At 43.3% G+C, this 22,384-nt stretch overlaps 1 protein-coding gene across 8 annotated transcripts in view; it reads right to left on the reverse strand.

The window, feature by feature from the left end:
• Positions 1–22,384, reverse strand: part of BACH2 (BTB domain and CNC homolog 2) — a 376,418-nt gene that overhangs the window by 339,510 nt on the left and 14,524 nt on the right. For 7 of the 8 annotated variants that reach the window (XM_034670828.1, XM_034670834.1, XM_034670826.1 and 4 more), the window contains exon 1: positions 21,628–21,896. The exons of the other annotated variant lie outside the window; for it this stretch is intronic. The gene's annotated coding sequence lies outside the window, so the exon portion shown is untranslated. Of the gene's footprint in view, positions 1–21,627; positions 21,897–22,384 lie in introns of those variants that run through there. 8 annotated transcript variants of the gene reach the window in all.

Here is a 22,384-nt window from a genome sequence, read left to right on the forward strand (position 1 = left end):
TTAGATAGTAACTCCTTATCGAATATATCATTTGCAAATATCTTCTCCCATTCAGTGGTTTGCCTTTTTGTTTTGTTGGTGGTGGTGTTTGTTGTGTAAAAGCTTTTTGTTTATTTTTTTGTAGTCCCAATAGTTTATTTTTGCTCTTGTTTCCCTTGCCTCAGGAGACATATCCATTAATATGTTGCTAAGGCTGATGTCCAAGAGATTATTGCCTATGTTTTCTTCTAGGAGTTTTACGGTTTTAGGTCTCACATTTAGATCTTTAGTCCATTTTTAGTTTATTTTTCTGTAAGAAAGTGGTCCAGTTTCATTCTTTTACATGTAGCAGTTTCCTAGCACCATTTATTGAAGAGACTGTCTTTTCCTGCACTGTATATTCTTGCCTCCTTTGTCGTAATTGATCATGTAAGTGTGGGTTGTTTCTGGGTTCTCTATCCTGTTCCATTGATCTATGTGTCCATTTTTGTGCCTGTACCATATTGTCTCGATTACTATAGCTTTGCAGTGTATCTTCAACTCTGGGACTGTGATACCTCTAGCTTTGTTCTTTTTTCTCAAGGTTGCATTGGCGACTTAAGATCTTTTGTGGTTCCATATGAATTTTAGGATTAATTGTTCTAGTTCTGTGGAAAATGCTATTAGTATTTTGGTAGGGATTGCATTAAATCTGTAGATTGCTTTGGGTAGTATGGACATTTTAACGATATTAATTCTTCCAGTTGATGAGTATGGCATAACTTTCCATTTGTTTGAGCTGTCTCTGAGTTCTTTCATCAACATCTTATAGTTTTCGAAGTATAGGTCTTTCACCTCCTTGGTTAAGTTTATTCCTAAGTTGTTTTGTTTGGGGTTTTTTTGTTTGTTGTTTTTTGTTTTTGGGTGCAATGGGATTGTTTTCTTAATTTCCCTTTCTGCTACTTAATTATCAGTGTACAGAAACACAACAGATTTCTGTATATTTTTATTCCTGCAACTTTACTGAATTCACTTATTAAGTTGTTTTGCTTTTGTTTTTTGGTGGAATCTTTAGTCTTTTCCATACACAGCATCATACCATCTGCAAATGAGGACAGTTTTACTTCTTCCTCACAATCTGGATACCTTTTATTTCTTCTTCTTGTCTGACCATTGCAGCTAGGACTTACAGCACTGTGTTGGATAAAAGTGATGAGAGGAGATATGATTGTCTTGCTCTTGGTTTCAGAGGACATACTTTCATTTTTTCACTATTAAATATGCTGTTAGCTACGGATTTTTCATATATGGTCTTTATTGTGTTGAAGTATGTTCCCTTTAAGCCCATTTTGTTGAGAGGTTTTCTCATGAACGAATGTTGAATTTAATCAAATGCTTTTTCTGCATCTTAGCCTTCCTCTTGTTAATGTGATGTATCACACGGACTGATTTGTGAATATTTAACCACTTTTGCATCCCAGGAATAAATCCCACTTGATCATGGTGAATGACCCTTTTGCTGTACTTTTTAAATTCAATTTGCTAATATTTTGTTGAGGATTTTTGCATCTATGTTCATCAGGGACACTGAGGTGTAATTTCCCCTTTTTGTCATGTCTTTGGTTTTGGTATCAGGGTAATGCATGGTAGAATGAATCTGGAAGTTTTCCTTCCTCTTCTATTTTTTGGAATAGTTTGAAAAGAACAGACATGAACTTTTCTTTAAATGTTTGGTAGAACTCACCTGTGAAGCCATCTGATCCTGGACTTTTATTTGTTGGGAACTTTTAGTACCAATTCAGTTTTGTTACTAGTAATTGGTCTGTTCATATTTTCTATTTCTTCCTGATTCAGTTTTGGAAGACTGTAGGCTTCTAGGAATTTATCCATTTCTTTTAGGTTATCCAATTTGTTGGCATAAAATTTCTTATAGTATTCTCTCATAATTCTTTGCATTTCTGTGGTGTCAGTTGCTATTTTTCCTCCTTCATTTCTGATTTTACTTAAATGAGTCCTCTCTCCTTTTTTCTTGATGAGTTTGGCTAAAGGTTTATCATTTTTGCTTATCTTTTCACAGAACCAGCTCTTGGTTGCATTTATCTTTTCTATTTTTTTTTTTTAGTTTCTATTTCATTTATTTCTGCTCTGATCTTTATTATTTCCTTCCTTCTACTAATCTTGAGCTTTGCTTGTTCTTCTTTTTCTAGTTCCTTTAGTTATAAGGTATATGGCTCATTTGAGATTTTTCCTGTTTCCTGAGGTAGCTTGTATCATTATAAACTTCCCTCTTAGAACTGCTTTTGCTGCATCCCAAAGATTTTGGACTATTGTGTTTTCATTTTCATTTGTCTCCATGCATTTTTTTTCTTTTTTTATTTAAATTCAATTAGCCAACATACAGGACATCATTAGTTTTTGATATTTTTTTTATTTCCTCTTTGATTTCTTCATTGATTCATTTGTTGTTTAGTAGCATGTTGTTTAGCCTCCCATGTTTGTGTTTTTTCCAGATTTTTTTCTTGTAATTGGTTCCTAGTTTCATACCACTATGGTCAGAAAAGATGCTTGATATGACTTCAGTCTTCCTATATTTATTGAGACTTGTTTAGTGGCCTAAGATGTGATCTATCTTGGAGAATGTTCCTGTGTACTCGAATGTCACTAGAATGTTCTGTATATATCTGTTAAAGTCCATCTAATGTATCATTCAAGACAAGTCCATCTAATGTATCATTCAAAGACATTGTTTCTTTCTTTATTCTTTCTTTATTTTCTGAGTGAACTGAGTGAACTGTCCACTGATGATGATCTCTCCATTTCAGTGTTAAAATCCCCTACTATTATTCTATTACTGTCAATTTCTCCCTTTATGTCTGTTAATACTTGCTTTATATATTTGGGTGCATAGTTATTTACAATGGTTATATCCTCTTGTTGGATTGAACCCTTTATCATTACATAATGCCCTTCTTTGTCTCTTGCTACAGTTTTTGTTTTAAAGTCTATTTTCTCTTACTGCTACCTTAGCTTTTTTTTTCCTTCTATTTGCATGAAATATCTCTTCCCATTCCTTTACTTCCAGTCTGTCTTTAGGTCTGAAGTGAGTCTCGGTAAGCAGCATATAGATGGGTCTTGTTTTTTTAATCCATTCAGTCATCCATTCTTCTGATTGGAGCACTTAGTCCATTTACATTTAAAGTAATTACTTTACATAGTAAAGTACATACATAGATATGTATTTATTGCCTTTTTGTTCATTGTTTTCTGGCTGTTTTTGTAGTTCTTTTCTGTTTCTTTCTTCTTCTTGCTCTCTTCCCTTGTGGTTTGATGGCCATCGTTAGTGTAATGCTTGGATTCCTTTCTCTTTATTTTTTGTGCATTTATTATAGGTTTCTGATTTGTGGTTACTACTGGTTCACATATAACATCCTATGTGTATAGCAGTCTATATTAAACTGATGATAATTTAAGTTCAAACACATTCTAAAAGCACTAAATTTTTACTCCTCCTCCATGTTTTATGTATTGGTCATACTCTACATCTTTTTAATTTGCATATTCCCTGACTAATTTTTTGTAGATATAATTGATTTTACTACTTTTATGTTTTATTCTCTGTACTGACTTTATAAGTAATTAACCCACCACTTTCACTATATATTTCCTTTCACCTCTAAAATTCTTTCCTTTCATAATTTTCTTACTTCTAGTTATGGCCTTTTCTTTCCACTTAAAGAATTCCTTTTAACATTTCTTATCAGACTGTTCAGTAGTGATGAACTCTTTCGTTTGTATGGGAAACTATTTATCTCTCCTTCAATTCTGAATGATAGCCTTACCAGGTAGAGTATTCTTTTTTTTTTTTAAAGATTTTATTTATTTATTTGACAGAGATAGAGACAGCCAGTGAGAGAGGGCACAAGCAGGGGGAGTGGGAGAGGAAGAAGCAGGCTCATAGCGGAGAAGCCTGATGTGGGGGCTCGATCCCATAACGCTGGGATCACGCCCTGAGCCAAAGGCAGACGCTTAACCGCTGTGCCACCCAGGCGCCCCGGTAGAGTATTCTTGGTTGTAGGTTTCTTCCTTTAAGGACTTTGAATATAGCATGCCACTCTCTTCTGGCCTTCAAAGCTTCTGTTGAAAAATCAGCCAAAAACACTATAGGGTTTCTCTTGTATGTAACTTTTCTTTTCTCTTGCTGCTTTTAAGATTCCCTCTTCATCATTACTTTTAGCCATTTTAATTATTATGTGTCTTGGTGTGGACATCCTTGAATTCATCTCTTTGGGGAACAGCTGTGCTTCCTGGACCTGGATTCTGTTTCCTTCCCCAGATTAGGAAAGTTTTCAGCTCTTGTTTCTTCAAATAAGTTTTCTGTCCTCTTCTGTCTTCTCCTTCTGGAATCCCTATAATGTGAATGTTATTACACTTCATGATGTCACAGAGTTCCCTTAATCTTTTCTCATTTTTTATTACTTATTTTTCTTTTTGCTGTTCAGCTTGGTTGCTTTCCATTACCCTTCTTCCAGACTGCTGATTTGTTCTGCATCCTCTAATCTGTTGTTAATTCCCTGTAATGTCTCATTTCAGTTACTGAATTTTTCAGCTCTGATTGATTGTTTTTTATATTTTCTACCTCTGTGTTGAAGTTCTGAGTTCATCCACTCTTTTCTCAATCCAGGGACTATCTTTATGACAATTACGTTGAGCTCTTTATAAGTCATATTGCTTATCTCTGTTTCATTTAGCTCTTATACTGTGACTTCTTCTTGTTCTTTCATTTGGGACATATTCCTTTGTCTCATCATTTTGTCTAACTCACTGCATTTTTTCCTATGTATTAGGTAGGTCAGCACTCTCCTTGTCTAAAAGAGATCCTGTGGTGTTCTGTAGTGCAATCCCCCCTGGTCATCAGAACCAGGTGCTCTAAAAGTGCCTCCTGTGTGGACTGAATGTTCTGTCCTGTTGAGGCTGAGCTGCTTTCAGCGCAGCTGGTTGCAGCGACTTGCTTTGCCCACTGTGGGTACACTGGGCAGGGTTTTCTCCCTGACTGTTAAGAGGCTTGGTTGTGGCTGCTGTGGGCTCAGTGGTGGACAGACCTGGCACTCAGCCTAACTGTCTGTGATTAGCCTCTCTGCCACAGCTGCAGGTATAGTGAAGGGCAGGGCTTGCTCCTTGCACAACTAGCTAAGAGGCCTGGCTGCAGGAACTATGGGCCTGCTGGTGTGTGGGGTTATCTCCCTCCTTCCCAAGGCAGCAGTCACTTTGGAAAGACACCAGTCTCAGCTGGGGCTGCCCACCAAGTGTGATGAAGCAGTAGCCCCTTTGGAGGGATGCCTGCTGAAGTAGATAGGCTGGGTGGGGCAGGTCTGTAGAAGAATGCCCGGGTGGGGCTCACAGTGCTAGCAAGGTAGATGGGCAGTGTTAGAACTTGTAGCCTTCTACAAGTGTCTGGTTATCTAGGCTGAAGAAGGACTAGAAAAATGGTGCCTGCCAGCACTTTTGTTTCTAGAGAAATCTCCTGCAGATCCCTGCCCCTCTGGCACACATTCTGACATTAATCCACAAACCTCCTTCAGGTATATCCCTGGGGCTTTCAAACTGCAACTTCTGTACTATGTCTCAGGCTGAGTTATTTAACGTTCTGGCTCTTGAAGGGCAGGGACTCAGTTTTCTATCACCCTTTGGTTCTCTCAGAGTTAAGCCCACTGATTTTTAAAAGCTCCCAGTGGTAAGCCTGCTGATTTTTGAAGCTAGATGTCATGGGGACTTATCTGTCCAGTGCAGGTCCTGGGCCAGGAGTGGCCAGTGTAGAGTCTGATCCCCCTTGCTTATGTCGTCCCTCCTGTTTGTGGTTAGTTGTGCCAAGGGTTTGGTTCCTAACCACATTTCTACTCCTCCTACCCTTTTTGATGTGGCCTCTTCTCTACAGTTAGTTGTGGAAGATATGTTCTGCCAGTCTTCAGGTTGTTTTCAGAGTTAGTTGCATAATGTAGTTGTGCTTCAACGTGTCTGTGGGACAAGGTAAGCTCAGAATTCTATTCTCCCACCTTTCCCAAAAGGTCTGTGTTCATGTTTTAGTGATCAGTAGTTCTATGCACAGTTTTTTCAAACAATGAAAGGGAAAGATTCCTCATACATTTTAAACTTTTTGTACTATTATATGAGAATTTTACATGTTTGCACTTAGAATCCTTCATATCTCTCCCTTCGTTACATCTTTTTAAAAAAAAGATTTACTGATTTATTTGAGAGAGAGAGAGAGAGAGAGAGAGAGAGAGAGAGAGAGAGAGAGCGCGCATGCATATGCATGAGTGGGGGAGGGGCAGAGGGAGAGAATCTTCAAACAGACTCCCTGCTGAGCTCAGAGCCTGATGCAGGGCTCCATCTCATAACCCATGGGATCATGACGTTAGCTGAAATCAAGAGTCAGATACCTAACTTACTGAGCCATCCAGGCAACCCCATTCATTACATCTTAAGAAGAAAGGGATATCAATATGGACAATAAAGCTCACGCACCTGACATCTATAAAATCCTGAAGGTACCAAATAGGGAATTAAAGACCATTTCAGCAAATCCCCAAATATTTTCAGGACATATACAGATCCAACTCCTCCTTTTAAAGTTCCCCAGTCCTCCCATCCTTGCCAACTCTTTTCTCCCAACTCCTACCACACTTACCTCTATTATTCTTTCTGGCCCTTGATCACATATTACCATGCACTGTACTTCAAATGCTTCATGTTTATATGGGTCATTTCCAAAATAAAACAACTTCCCTATAGACAGGGACCATATTTCATACTGATATTGTATCCCACACACCATATCCTATGCCTAACAGAGTTCTCCACAAAGAGCAAGTTCTCAATAAGTACTGATCTAAGAAGTAATTTTAGGATAAATGTTAAAAACTTGAGTCAACATATATAACTTGTACATTAGGAAACTGTATGGAATAAAAACATAAGTTGGTTCAAGAGGCATTTAACTGAAGTTCCACATGAAGGAAACACTGGTTTAAAAAAAGAAAAGAAAAGAAAAGACACCTGAAATGGGAAGGTGGAAATAGTTATGAGAAGCTTTAAATGTTCTGCCAAGGAGTTTAAATTGCTGTGGGCTACAAGAAACCATAGGTGATTTTTAAAGAGGGGAAGTCAATGAGTCCATTCATTCATTCATTCAACAAATACATATCATTGAACACCCCGAGTGCTAGACACTTTCCCAGGTACTGGGAATACCACAGTGACCACAGGAAACAATAACCCCTGAGCTTATGTCATAGTGAGGGAGAGAGACAATAAACAAGCAAGCAACACATATAGGATGTCAGAAGGTGATAAAATCTTTGGAGAAAAGGAAGGAAAGGAAAGGGGTGGGGCACCTGAGAAGGAAAGCCGTCCCTGCACTGCACAGGGTGTCAGGGAAGGCCTCCCTTTAGGGACAGAGTCTGAGGATGCAGGGGAAGAGCTACTCCTTACTGTGGGTCCCACGGATTCTCCTGCCTTTTCCCACAGACCTAGCAGGCTGTACAAGTATATTAACAGCCAGAAGGCAATGCAAAGATTCCAGTCCTCTTTCACACTCTGGGTTCTGGAACTCTTCCTCCTCTTAATTCTCTCAGCTACCCCACCCCAACCAGACACATTTCTGACACCATCAGGATTCTCAAACTTAGGGTTAGGTGGCGGAGCCATCTCAACCTCTCATCTTCCTTTGCCCATTTCCCTGAGCCTGGCCTATCACCAGCCCGGCTTCTGAAGCTGGGGCCTCCCTTGGGCCTTTTCCTGGTTCCTCAAAATCTAGCCTCCTTCCCAGGATGCATTCTCAGTAGCAGGTAGGAAGCCAGTTCTGGCTCCCCTGCTGATTTCCTTCCCACCTGAACATCCCCTTCCAGAAACAGGCTGCTGGTAAGGAAGGCAACAGCAGCATCTGAGACCACTGGGGGGGTCTCTGCAAACAAGAGACCAGGGTCAGAGAGGAGTATCGTGTAGGTGCATGTGTGCACACGTGGGTATACATGTAAATATGTAATTACGCATGCATGTGTGTGTGCAAGCCCGGGTCTGTACAAGAACGGTGTGAGAAAGGGGTGGGGCCTCAGGCAGGAGCAAATGGAATCTAAGAGAACAAGTGAGGAGGTGAGTGCTCACAGAGAAAGAAATGCAAATATTTGCCAAGAGAGGGAAAGTAAAAGAGGCCCAAAAGGAAACTCCACAGGGTATCAAGACACAAGGGTAAAAGCGTAACAGTATTAGTATTAGTATTAAAATCCCCAAATGCTGAGATGGCAGGAGACAAAAAACAAAAACAAAACTGTATAAAATGAAGTATGAAAGAGGCAAGGCTGACACAAAGTTTGAGCTCATAAAATTCTACTTGCGTGCTTCCTCTTAAGCGTTTATTTCCCAGATCACGGCTAACATAGCAAAAATAACTGGAAACAAATGATGGGACATTTCTAAAGATGATGTTTAGAAAGAAAAAACTAGAAATTCTAGGGGCGCCTGGGTGGCACAGCGGTTAAGCGTCTGCCTTCGGCTCAGGGCGTGATCCCGGCGTTATGGTCGAGCCCCACATCAGGCTCCTCTGCTATGAGCCTGCTTCTTCCTCTCCCACTCCCCCTGCTTGTGTTCCCTCTCTCGCTGGCTGTCTCTCTCTCTGTCAAATAAATAAATAAAATCTTTAAAAAAAAAAACAAAAAAAAAAAACCTAGAAATTCTAGAAACTCTGTTGCCTGCACTACAAAATAAAAAAAAAAAAAAAAAAAAATTAAGGCTCTTGGGTCAGACCGCTGAGGTACAGAGCTAAGATAATGATCCTGAGTGGTCTGGCCAAACTACAGGCAAAACAAACCAAAACCAAACAGGAAAACAACGCTCGCTCACATACACAGATGCAAGCAACAAGCTGCATGGTGTGAACACGCCCGGGACCTCCCCGTGATGTTCGGGGTCTCCCAGGCAGCCCCCTGACCGTGGAAATGAGGCGAGGCCCTTCCTCCTGTGATCAGTGCCCCTTCTCCACTCTGCTGTTTCCTCTGACTCGCATTTTCTGTTACCCTTCCTCTTGGAATCCTTTGACAATGACTCACACGGCAATAGGGCTAGTCAGCAATACCACAGCCCTCCGTAGACGCTGTGTAGGAGGCCAGCAGCTCCGTGGACTGTAGTCGGTACTGGTTTTTTCCTTTCTCTGTTCAGGGAGGATTTGCTTTTCAGCCACATTTCCCTCAAAACACAGCCCTGACAGGAGATGCTTACTACACAGATTTCTAAACGATGAAATGATCTGACTCTGGCTACTTGGTCATAATGAAACTAAAAACACTAAGATGAAAAAACAATAGTGTGATCATCACACCTACAAAAAACAACTTTATACTTGGGTGAAATCATGAGATCAGAAAAAAAAAAAAAGCTCAAACTAATATTTTCCAACCTTTCACTAACAGCTAGGGCTAAAACCACATGTTGTGAAGGTCTTGCACTGTGTTATTATTAGAAGTCACAATTCTATTGATACTGATGAGTCATTTGTATCGGCGGAAACCAAGAACTTCCATCAACATCATGTTACACAGTCACTGTGGCTTGGCTTTTTCTTTATTACTGGTCAAAGCTGCTTCAGAATGCTTACTGAAGCTAAAAAAGAAAAGAAAAGGAAAAAGAAAAAAAGGAGAACTCCTCAAGGATGTGCAAAAAGCTTCCCTTCACTGGCTGATCTCAAGTTATTCATCCTTCTCAAGATAGGTTAGGATGATTTGATCAACTTGTATCTATAAAAGGAAGTTTATTTAGAAACCTCAAGAAAGTAACATTTCACACTTTCCGATGAAAATAAGCAGAACTGAACTCCAAAAACAAACAGTGAAACCATCTTTGAAAACACATGCCAGATTTAAAATGACCTGAGGTCACGTTGTTGTTGTTTCTGTTATTTTTTTATAACCTTAATAACATGCAATGGATATAAACAAACTCTGTCATCACTTAAGGGCTTGAACCACACAAAACCACGTCAGGCTAGCCACTGAGCACCCACTCCCCTACTCCCCCACTCAAAGCACGTGCCCCTCCAGGAGGGAGAAGTAGGTCAGGTTTCAGTTACACCAAGAAAACCTATGTTAAAGGTTTCTGAGAGTTGCTTCTAGTGCTAAGGAAGAAATAACAGCAGGTAACTTTCCCCTTAATATCATCCCCTTACCCTTCTCCCCTTAAAGATCTCTGGAAAATTAAAATGAAGTAAAAAATCCATTTTCCTGAGGGCTTCCCAGAAATGCCATGATTCTTACGCAGTCTCTGCAAAGGTAGAAATGTGCCCAATATTCTACCCTGTAACCAGAAGGTTCTGATTGGCTGCTGGAAGAAGGGAACCCAGCTCAGCAGTGACTGCAGATCTGAAAATATCCTGCCAGCCGCTCAATGGCCCCGGGTGCTCTCCAAGGGCAGCAATGGGACTGTGGGCAGTTTGTGCGGCTAGCTGAGTGCCGTAACAGCCGCATGAGTCAGCAAGCGCTTCTGCTAGGAAACTGCTGACATGCTAAATTACTCTTGCATACAGGGGGTGCGCACACCTACCCAGCAAAAATCAAAACAAGGTACATGCAAATTAGCAAACAGGAACCTCTCGACCCTTGCAGTTCTATTTTCCAAGGTTAGACCAAAAATACAAATAATCTATATGCCACTGCTCAAAAAGCAGCAGCAACTCATAATAATTAATTGTGGTAATAAACAAACAGCTCATTCTCGGTGTTGTGATGTGCGGGACAGCTGCATTCAAATCTTACAAGCCAGTTAATTTTAACTGGTTTTAATTTTAACTGGATTTAACTGCTTTTCCTCCCTTCTGAAAAATCAAAATAGTTGCCCTATCGACCACAAAAACTGGTAACAGACCAGCACAGTTCCTGTTTTTCAGAGGGGACTTACTTTCAAACCCACAATATCAAGATGCTTAACATAAGTGGAAATTTAAAATTCACTGTTTGATGTGGGAGGCTTCAACCTGTACACTAATTCAGATCCCACAAACGTTACAGAGTAATTACATCTCACATTTGTCCAACACCTCTTTCATCTCTGGTCTCTCATTTAATACAGGACCCAAAATCTACAAGAAAACTGGTTGTCTGGGACTCAGAATGCATTTTCCCATATAGACAATACCATGCTAGTGAGACAGTGTTCTAGGACAGTCCATGAAACTGTCTCCAAGGTAAAATATGAGTGAGAGGTTAAATTTGCAATTTAAAAAGAGAAAATAATACTATAACCATAATTCCAAAACCAATTAAAAATGAAAAAAGCCTCTTGGTTGACTGTGTTTGAGGAAGCATCTAATTAGAGGAAGATAAGGGGACTGCCTTCTAAATAAGACTCTGGGACTTGGTCTTTAGTTTCACTCTGGTTCTTTTAACATGGTTTGAATGATTAATTTCAGTTTAAAATGCAAGGCGTTCTCTTACTTTGGCATAATGTATCATTAGAAAAATCTTTATATTTTTCAGTTGTAAGCACTGATTTTTTGAAGCAAAAAAAAAAAAAAATTTACCAAGAGTTGGAAGAGGAAAATAGAAGGAAGAATGGCTACAAAAAGGAGATACTAGGGATTGAGGAACAGAAGGAAATGGAGTCAGGGAGAAAAGAAGGCATGGAGGTATAACTAAACGACAAAGATAGAGGAAAGGTAGGAATTAGAGAAAGGTTTCCCACTAGACGGTGAACTCCCAGAGAGGGGTCCTCTTCCACCCAGCTGCTCAGTGATCTGACTACACAGCGAAGGAAGAATGAGTCCAGCAGGACAGTTCCACAGATTGGCACTAGATGGCGCCATCAACTCAACATAGCATGGTTGCTGGAGGAGGTTGCCTTGGGGGAGGGGTGCTACACAAGGCAGTTCGACTCCACAGCTAGGTATTTAACAGGCAACATGTCTATCTAAAATAAGCATGGTTTCATTAGTCAGTCAACTCCAAACATCCAGATGTCATCACCATGCTAATAGCATTGGGCATGCCAATTTTTAAATGTATCAAGTTTTAATAATAAAATAGGTTAGGGAGGCAGTTGAGTGGGTCCACTGCTTTTTTTCTCCTGAAATTAAACCCTTAAGGATAATAGAATATTTGGGGTTCACTGATATTGAAATGACAAAAATTCCTAATTATAAACCAAGTGGCTTTTCCCTGAAGCTCTGTTTAAATGTCAAATAACACCCCATCTTGTTACATAGGTTTGTGTGATCAGAACTGGTGTTTGGCAGGAGGAAGGTGGTGGTTCACTGACAAACGTATTATAACATTAAAAATCACTGGCCCTTTATATTTTTAATATTACAGTGGTTTTTATCCTCTGCTTATCTATATCCTCTGTCCAGGGTTGTTTTTGTAAACAGCCCTGTCTTCACTCAGAGATGTCCTCCCATAACCAGTTTATGAGTGTGTGAAATCCTAACATTTCCACCTACAAAATTTCACTTCTTTGGCTTTGTCTCCTTTTAATATGCTGATGCTTCAGAAAGAAGTAATGGTACTCGGAATGTTGTTATTTATACTGCAGTAGAATTGGTTTCATAAAATCCCTTTCTGAGATTGGTTTTGAAAGGCAACAAGGGGACTAGCTAAGNATTAATATGCTGATGCTTCAGAAAGAAGTAATGGTACTCGGAATGTTGTTATTTATCTGCAGTAGAATTGGTTTCATAAAATCCCTTTCTGAGATTGGTTTTGAAAGGCAACAAGGGGACTAGCTAAGGGCACTGATGGCTGAAAGGCAGCACAGCACAGAGTGCAGAAAGATGGAAAGGAAGACAGTAGAAGAACTGAGAGCAAACTTGCCCAGCTTTACAACTACAGGAAGGATCATCATCCCCGACACTCATCTTCCTAGCAGATATATGAAAAGGAAGGGTTAACTCTAAGTATGTCTGCATTTTTCTCTTGCTGAAAGGGTAATAATATCTTTATAGTTAATTTCTTTTTTTTTTCACAGTTTGACTCTTCAGGGCTCATTCATTTGCATAATATGGAATCTTGAACCCATATAGATATTCTACAAATCAATGCAAGTAATTCTCACGCAAAATCAGCGGCTTTAATTTAAGCTCATCATTGTTTGCATAGAAATCTTTGTGCACTCATCTGCTTGATTTTTTTAATCACTTAAAGCCTCTAACAGTGACACACTAAGCATCTCCTCATTTAGCCATCTCCAAAATTTGAACTAAATACTGAAAAATAAGCACAATACATTCATACGCTAGATCATTTTCCAAATTGAGCTTCAAATGTATGCTTGATGTTCTAGCAGCTCCCAAGAATAATGCCTCTTGACTAAGAAAGACAACTTGGATGTCCGTGCCAGGGCAGAGCTGAGTCAGCATTCTTAACAGTGACCCCACAAACCTGAGGTAGTCAGGGTCACTGCCAAACTAACTGCCTCACTGAGTCCTTTAAAACCATTCAAATCCCCAGTTGAGAGTTGCAACATGCTAATCTGGCAAGATAATCTCTTCCTGAAATTGACTAGAATGAGAGCAAAGGTTACCTGCTTTTATCTGTTACTAGTAGCTAATATTTCTAATTAGGAGCTCTAATAGAATTGGTTCTAGATGAAATTCTTCCACCTCAGTAGAATAATCCACCTAGTATAGGAATGGTTTCTTTCATCTTTCCCACCTCATTTAAAAAAAAAAAAAGCAAGCTAAAAACAAAGTCTTCCCCTAACAAAATGTAGAAGCTTGAACCACAAGAAAATCCTGGGGACAGAGCCATGGGATTCATGTTCTCTATCTAGTTTTTCTTTGGTCTTTATGTTACCACTTCTGTTCTTTGATCCCCAAATGGACAATTAGACCTGAGGAATGAAATTATTAGAAAGTGAATCATATGAAAGACAAAAGATATCTTCATTTAAGTTCACTGGCACATTATTTTTCAATTTTATCTTTCAGATAGACATCAACCAAAATAATCCAATATTGCAGAGTGAGTTGGTCTATATTTCCATTTCTGAGAACTGCTAGAGAGCAAAAAGGAAAAGCAGGGGGAGAGGCTGGAGGGTGCGGGGGGCAGAAGACCATGGTGGTTAAGAGAACAAGCTCTAGCATCAGACGCCTAGTTTCCAATCCCAGCTCTACCCCTCATTAGCTGGGTGACATCTGTGCCTCAGCTTCTAATGATCACACCTAGCTCTGGGTTGTTACAAGGATTAAATGAGTTAATATGAATAATACACATAGGAGGCTCCCAACATAGGTTAGCTATCATCAAAGAAGAGTTTTAGCATACAATACAGTAGTTTGTTTTAAATAGATACTGTCAGCGTACCTGGGTGGTTTAGTCCCTTGAGCCACCAACTCTGGGTTTTGGCTCAGGTCGTGATCTCAGGATCCTTGGATCAAGCCCCAAGTTGGGCTCTGTGCTCAGGGGGGAACCTGCTTGTGGATTCTCTCTCTCCCTCTGCCTCTGCCCCTCCCCCTGCTCATTCTCTCACTCTAAAATAAATAAATAAATCTTTTTAAAAATGCCTTAAATTAAAATAGATAAAGACACTGTCAAAACTCCTAAATTGTGCTAAGAATAGTCTAAATAATCCTTCTTGGTCTTCAGAGGGGTTTCATACAGAAGCTGGGCTCACGTTTGCACTAAAGATCCTTGCCTAGGTCACACACATACCTGCCAACTGGGAGGGATGTCTGCGTAACTTCCAATCATTTAAATGTCAAAATTACCCTGAATATGTTCAAAATAAAAATGCTACCTTGAATTTTTTTCCAAGTATGAAAATGAACAGTATTCTTGGCAATTAACAATTCTGTTTTTATCAGGTTCTAAAGACACAGGTAAATAAATCAATTCTGGACTCTGTATACAGGAACCATTATTTGCCAAAATGGCCCCAAGGGTTATATCATGGTTTATGCAATACTCCAAAGGGCCAAAGATAGTAGTGAATTAATAGGATTAGGAGGCTATGAGGAAACAGCAAGCCCCAAATTTCAGATGGGCCGTGATGGCAGCTCACTCTACAATTTCTCAGGGAGGGCTACCCCAACTTCCCAACCTGGTGAAATCCCCCCATTGTGCTCTCTGTGGCATGGAATAGCTTTCCTTCACAGAACATGGAGTGGGTGATCTGTCACTACCTAATTAATGTCATCTCTCCTACCTTTTTTTAAAAAAAGATTTATTTATTTATTTTAGAGAGAGAGCACACAAGCAGGGGGAGGGGAAGAAGGAGAGGGAGATAATCTCAAGCAGGCTCTGACTCCCCTCTGAGCATGGAGTCCTATGCGGAGCGACCTCACCACACTGAGATCATGACCTGAGTTGAAATCAAGAGTTGGACGGACGCTTAACGGAGTGAGCCACCCAGGCACCCTGTCATCTCTCCTACTTGATGTCGTTCTTCACTAGGGCAGGGACCAGGACTGGGTTTGCTCCCATGAGCACTGTGATTACCTGACACCATGCCTGCCACATAAGAGATGCTCAGTATATGTTTATTGATGGAATGAATGAGGCATCTATCTCTAAAGAATGGCACTTCTGAATTCTTGGCCCATGTAGTTGTATCATGTGGTTTTGTTGCTTAGGAAAATACAGAATGGGAAGAAAATAAAAACTGCCAATAACGTGTGCATACTTGCTGAGGATGCACCTTCCCCTTGTTTTCATACTTACAGAATGGGAATAACCACTCTGGGCTCTCCACTTTAAACTCCAAAGTGAAAGGCTAAGCCTTCTGAGGGAGACTCGTGGAGAGTCTCGAGGGAGCTCCTGAAGCATCTACAGAAAGTGACCGGGGAGAGAGAAGAGAAGGACAGTGCAAGACTAGAATTGATGGAGGACCTGGAAACTCAAAAAGATTTCTTCTGAAATGAACCTGGAGTTTGTCACCTGCTAGCTGCAGGCTCAGGAACGAACGAAAACAGTTATGAGGACCATGGGAGCACTGGACAGTGGAGACTTAAATGCTTGGGGAAGGAGAAGATGAAAGCTGTCGCAAAGACAGGAGGGAGCTCACAACCAACCACCAGCCCTCAGGGGTATCCGCACTGTGTCCTACAGCCTTCAGGAGACGCACAAAAAGGTCAGAGAGGAAAATGACACATCTCAAAACCAGAGGACAATTTATTATCAGGCTAAGGAACAAAAGAGAAGTTAACCAGGGGAATATGCTGGAGAAATGATGATGATGAAGTCACTGGGGAAGACTGAGAGACATTTTGGCTGTAATTCCAATGACTGGAATGAACGAGTACGTGAAATGCTTTCAGATCGGGGAGATTTATTACTTTGGGGGAAAAAAAATGGCTCAAGGAAAAACAAAGGCAAATTCCTGCCTGATTTGTGAAGTAGTGCCACTAGTACAACAAGGTTCAATTTCCGTATTCTTTAGAAAAGAAACGGTCCTTGAAAAGGACAGAGAGGCGATTCTGAGGGTACTTTCAGTGTTAGGGAAGCTGAGCAGCATGCTGATGGTAAGAATAGGTTTCAGTTTTAGGTAAACTGACATCTAAAATTAACAAGAAAGAAAACAGTAAAGAAAAAGTAAAAGGAAAAATGCTGACTTGGCAAAGAAAACTACTTTTCTATAAAACGTCCTAAACCAAAAAAAAAACAAAAACAAAAACAAAAAAACATACCTCTCTCTCTCTCTCTCTCTCTCTAGATATATATATATAATGGGCAATCTATCTGAATTTACAAAATGTTTAGTTCACAGCTGGTTTCGGTTTGGACTCAAACAATTTGTAAATATTTACATTAAATTCAAAGATGAGCCAGGACTAGGTCATACGCTGTCACTGACAAAACAGGAGCAATTTTCTGTGGTTCCCAAGGACTTGTTGCTGCTTTGCCTAACATGGCTCCAGAGGAGCCAGAATTTTATCTTCTTTTCCCCCAAAATGCGCATTTTTACAACCAGCCCTGGCTTGGGCTCCTTAGTGCCTCTGGTCGGGTCCTATGTCACTGGAGCTTCTTTAACATCCAGTTAGGAAAAGGGGAGGAATGGGAGGCAGAAGCAGTGTTTGCCGCTGACAGTGATGTTGCATCTAACATTGTTCTCTGTTCCTTGTACTGGAGAGTGGGAACCATGTCCTCTGTTTACTGTGGTCCCCACCTCACACCTAGCCACTGACTCAGGGCTGGACTGTGTCTACAGGATGGGGAATAACCTTTAGACTGTCCAGAAAACACATATTGTGTTCAGATGAAATTCTTTGCAACATAAAGTGAGAAAATTCCTCTTCTGTAAAATGGGTACGATGCCTACTTCACAGGGTTGCTTTGAGGGGTCAATGAGATATGTACAGGTAAAGTAATTCACACTGTTTCTGGCACATAAGGAGGATTCAGTAAATCACAGCTATTATTTTACTGGGTGTTTTCAAATGTCAAATTCTCATATAGGTCCTCAGGCATTAAACAGCCAGGTTACCCCATCTGGTCAATAACAACTACATAAAGAACAGGTTATTCAGAAGCCATGGATTATTTACCTGCAAAGGATTACATGGTGCCCATGGTATTAAGTCTTGGGCCTTTCATGTTGCATTCTCTCTCAGAAAGAAAGTTATCAGTCCCGGAATGGGATTCAGTGTGAATTTCAAGTTTTGTTTTTCTTGCATCTTGCAACTTTTTGGATAACTATAGCCATTTATTTGGTGGAGACTCATAAATCGTCTACTATGTGCCAGGCCCTTAGAAAATAGCCAGATACAGAAATACTAAACAATAAGATGCTTTAAGCAGTTCAGTGGCAGAAGACAGGCTGCCTGCCGGCCAGCTCTAACAACTGCGTATATTCCCATCCAACATTTTAAAAATTTTGAGCTAATACTTAAAAATTAGGGATTCCAGGGGCGCCTGGGTGGCACAGCGGTTAAGCGTCTGCCTTCGGCTCAGGGTGTGATCCCGGCGTTATGGTATCGAGCCCCACATCAGGCTCCTCTGCTGAGCCTGCTTCTTTCCTCTCCCACCCCCCTGCTTGTGTTCCCTCTCTCGCTGGCTGTCTCTATCTCTGTCAAATAAATAAATAAAATCTTTAAAAAAAAAATTAGGGATTCCATGTAGAAGTCCAGATATCCAGCTTCTCTTGGGTAAGTCAGATGACATGGTAACACAAAGCCAGTATTCCCACCCATTCCTACCTAGCAACAGTCGATGACAAGACGCAGAGACAAAGTAGTGGTTGCTTGCCCCTCTGTGCTATGCTCCCCTCCTCACCAGGAGGGTGAAAAATGAAAATGAAGGGCTCTGAATTCAAGAATTATTAAGGATTTCAAGATGATTAACAACAGAAGATTCAACCAAGTGTGAGATCCTTCTGAGCAGGGGAGGAGGGTGCAACGGAGAAAGCACATGCCCACAAGGCTGGTCGTACACCACGCCCCCTCCGCAAAACAGGAAGGGTATTTATTTCTCTAAGTGTTCTGTCATTCAGTCGGCAATGAAGCCAGCATTTACAACAAGCCAAATACCAAACCCCCTGAAATCTGAGGTACAAAAGGTAGGGGGGTAAAAGCGCAGCACAGCTGAGCTAGAGAGCCTCTAGGATCCCTCTCTTCCCTTGTTAAGGCTGGATCCATACCAGAGACACTAAGCGTGAGTTAATCCAAGTAAAATTAAACTGCTCCCAACAATATAGATTGGCCTGAGCCCTTTTGTTGGCATCACAGGAGCCCCCGATCAAACATTCTGAGGAACGGCTCACAAGCGCTAATGAATAAGTCCCGACGGCTGTGCAGACAGTGGGCCCAGAAGTGAAGGGCTGGCCTAGGAGAGATTTGAACATGAACCTGACCATCTGGCTCTCTGCGACTCACTTTGATCACAAAATGAATTGCAACAAATTGAAGAGCACATGGCTAGAGTTAATTGTCTCATCTGTAATCTGAACCTACTTTTAAGCAGTTATTATTACCGTCTATCAGGTGGAAACGTTTCCTACCATCACTGCAAAGTGCATTTCCTGATGAACTGTAATGGATCATTAAATTCCATATCTGAATAACAATACTTTGCACTTATGCAGTGCCTTTCATCCAGGGATTTCAAGGCAGTTTGCAAATAATTAAGCCCCTCATACAGCAGGCAGAGGTGAGCCACTGGAAGGGACCTGCTCGAAGACATTGAGTCAAAGGCATGATTCAATTGAAAGAGAATAAATGGTTTCCTCCCAGGCATTAGTGATGAAAAGTGAATTGGGGTGGAGGGGGGAGGAGAGGGTTGTTCCGATTCCCTCCCTCCCTTTCTGCCTTACCCCTTCTTCTCTATGCACATCCTCACATGCAACCTATAAAGAACAGGAAAGTAACTAACAAGGGTATTCATAATTTAGCTAAGAGAGAGAATGTTTTTTCATGTAATCCTGGCATAGACAATATAAACTGACATTTCGACCCACCTGCACAATCGACAGATACCAGAGGAATTAACACACTTAAGATTACCAAATGTCAAACCTAAAGCCTTCCAATCCAAAATGAAAATACTGCTCTGCATGAATAAAGTGTGTTCTAACAAAAGTACTTTATTCCATGGTTGTGTATTCCATTTTGGGGACCCCCCCCTTTTGAATGACATCCCAAGTTTCAGGAACAGCAAATAGGGCAGAATTGGGCAATCAATGTATTTTCTAAACCAGAACACTGGAAGGGAAAAACAATTCAGCCACCACAAGTTTTGTGGTGAAATTATAAACTCCTGAAAAACTGAATTTATAATGGAAATGCTGACAGACCTTTCACTGGAGCAGTTTGAGCGCAACACTGTAATTTAGCAATCTCTCTTACAGACTAAAGACTAATTCTAACAAGATGTCATTTTGACTCACGTTTATTACTACCTGCAAGAATGAAAAATGCCATTTACTCCGGGGCTGCCAGAGAACCAGGGTGGGGCAATCTCACATTTTAAGCAAGACACCCGCTGCCTTACCAAAATAGCCCTCTCCACCGAAAGAGTGGCAGCCTTTCACGCTCAGCTTCTTTTATGTCAGCCAGAGCTTCGCGGCTCGACATGCCTTTCCTACATGTTACATTTTAATGATCTGAGAAAACCGTTATCAGACTTAACATCTCTAATTTTACTCTAAACAGACAAAAGCAAAATATCTCATTAGGCATCATCTCCGCCAAGGTTCCCACTAGGCAGAAAAGGATTTTTATCTAAAGTAATTACCCTTTTTAGTTAAATACGCTCAACAGATGAAATTTACACACAGAGTGCGACTGCAGCACTAGGCAGTGAAGGTGAAAACCGAGGAACGCCGCGTGTTGCTACCCGCGGGCCCGCCAGGAGTCTGCGGCTCAGTAGGGGGTGGGGCGCCCTCGCCCCTCCCCTTTCTCAGGGGCCACAGGTCGCAGCGACCGCGGTGACCAGGCGCGAGAGCTGCTAGGCGCGCCTTCTCCGGCCACAGACAAAACCACCAGGACAGCGCCGACACCGGAACTTGCCCCAAGTTGTCAAACTCGCCTACACGCGAGAAGGTGCTGGGGATACCCGGCACGTCCACAACCCCCGAAGCCAAGGGTACGCGCCCCTTTCACATGCATACACTCGGCCCTGCCCGCTTCCTCCCACGGTTCGAGTTCCTGCAAATCCTCGGCCAGACCGAGGTGGACGAGATGCTCACTCGAGTCCCCTCTCGCGGGCAGCTGGGGTAGTCCATGAGCGCCGCCCGCTGCCCTCTCCTAAGGCACTGGGCGACTGAGCACCCACCCGTGAGAGAAGGAGTACGGAGCGATCACAGGGAGCCTTGGCGTGGGGAGGTGGACAGGCGTCTCCTGGATAAACTCCTCTCCTAGGTGGAGCTTGGAGACTGAAGTGTGGGGAGGATGAAGAGGGTGTGTGTGTGTGTGTGTTGCACTTTGATTTCGTGTAGAATCTTGGGGCGAGGAAGGTGCAATGTTTCCCAGTCTGAAGGCACGGAGCCCCGCGGTTGGAGCTCTCAGGGACGCATTCCGATAACGCGGTCATTCGCTAGTAGGGATTCCACCCAGCGCGCTTCCCGCGGTCTGCGCTGTGAGGCCCCCATCTTGCCTCTTCCCGGGACCCTAAACTTGGGCTTTGATGCCGCGCCAGTCGCGGAGGTCCTAGCTACCCAGCGGCGACTGACAGCTGAGCGCGAAGGCGCGGCGGCCGCAGTCCCTGCGGAGCAGCCCCAGGCGCGGACGCCGCGGGCAAGGAGAAGGCCGCCGGGCCTGGCGCTGGGATCGCGGGCCGGGGGCCGGGAGCAGGGCCGTGGGTCTGACAGCTGCTCCGGCTCGCGCGGACGCGCGCCTCCCTCCAGCCCGCCCTCCCCACGCCTGACTTATTACCCTCTGCTCCTCCTCCCCCCTGCTGTTCCAAAACACCCGTCGACGCGAGCAAAATACAATGCCGCCTCGCAGCCGTAAACAGCCTGACGAGAGAGCGCACATTGGCCGCGGCGCGTCCGCCGGCTCGGCTCCCACCCCCTTCCCGTTCCTAGAAAATGCCATAAAAGCGGGCCGGGCGCTCGACGGGCGGCTGCGCGCCGAGCGGCCGCGGATCCCTTCCCGCGCCGCTTCCCCACGCCTCCCCGCCTGCCCCGCACCCGCGCCCCCCGCAAACTTGCCCTGCCGCCCCGCCCGGCGCTGGGGCCCGGGACCCGGGGCCGGGGACTCACCTCGCCAGAGAACTTTGCGTCCTTTTCCGTCTTCTCTTCCCAGCGTCTTCCCAGCCTGCAGCCCCCTCCAGGGAGCCGGCACGGTGGGCAGTTCGGGGGTCACCAAAAGCTCACCGAGAGGGCGCACATCACATGGTAGCTCGTTCCCAGCCCCCCGAGTGTGCCGGGTAGGGGGAGGGGAAGGGTCGAGGGGAGGCCGGAGAGAAAGCGAGAGCCCGGCGGTAGCGGGAGTAGGCAGGCGGGGTGGCGAGGGCGGCGGCGGGCGCTCACGTTAGNCTGAAGGCACGGAGCCCCGCGGTTGGAGCTCTCAGGGACGCATTCCGATAACGCGGTCATTCGCTAGTAGGGATTCCACCCAGCGCGCTTCCCGCGGTCTGCGCTGTGAGGCCCCCATCTTGCCTCTTCCCGGGACCCTAAACTTGGGCTTTGATGCCGCGCCAGTCGCGGAGGTCCTAGCTACCCAGCGGCGACTGACAGCTGAGCGCGAAGGCGCGGCGGCCGCAGTCCCTGCGGAGCAGCCCCAGGCGCGGACGCCGCGGGCAAGGAGAAGGCCGCCGGGCCTGGCGCTGGGATCGCGGGCCGGGGGCCGGGAGCAGGGCCGTGGGTCTGACAGCTGCTCCGGCTCGCGCGGACGCGCGCCTCCCTCCAGCCCGCCCTCCCCACGCCTGACTTATTACCCTCTGCTCCTCCTCCCCCCTGCTGTTCCAAAACACCCGTCGACGCGAGCAAAATACAATGCCGCCTCGCCTGCCGTAAA

Source organism: Ailuropoda melanoleuca, chromosome 10, assembly GCF_002007445.2.
Source record: "Ailuropoda melanoleuca isolate Jingjing chromosome 10, ASM200744v2, whole genome shotgun sequence".
In the NCBI taxonomy this organism is placed as follows: Eukaryota; Metazoa; Chordata; class Mammalia; order Carnivora; family Ursidae; genus Ailuropoda; species Ailuropoda melanoleuca.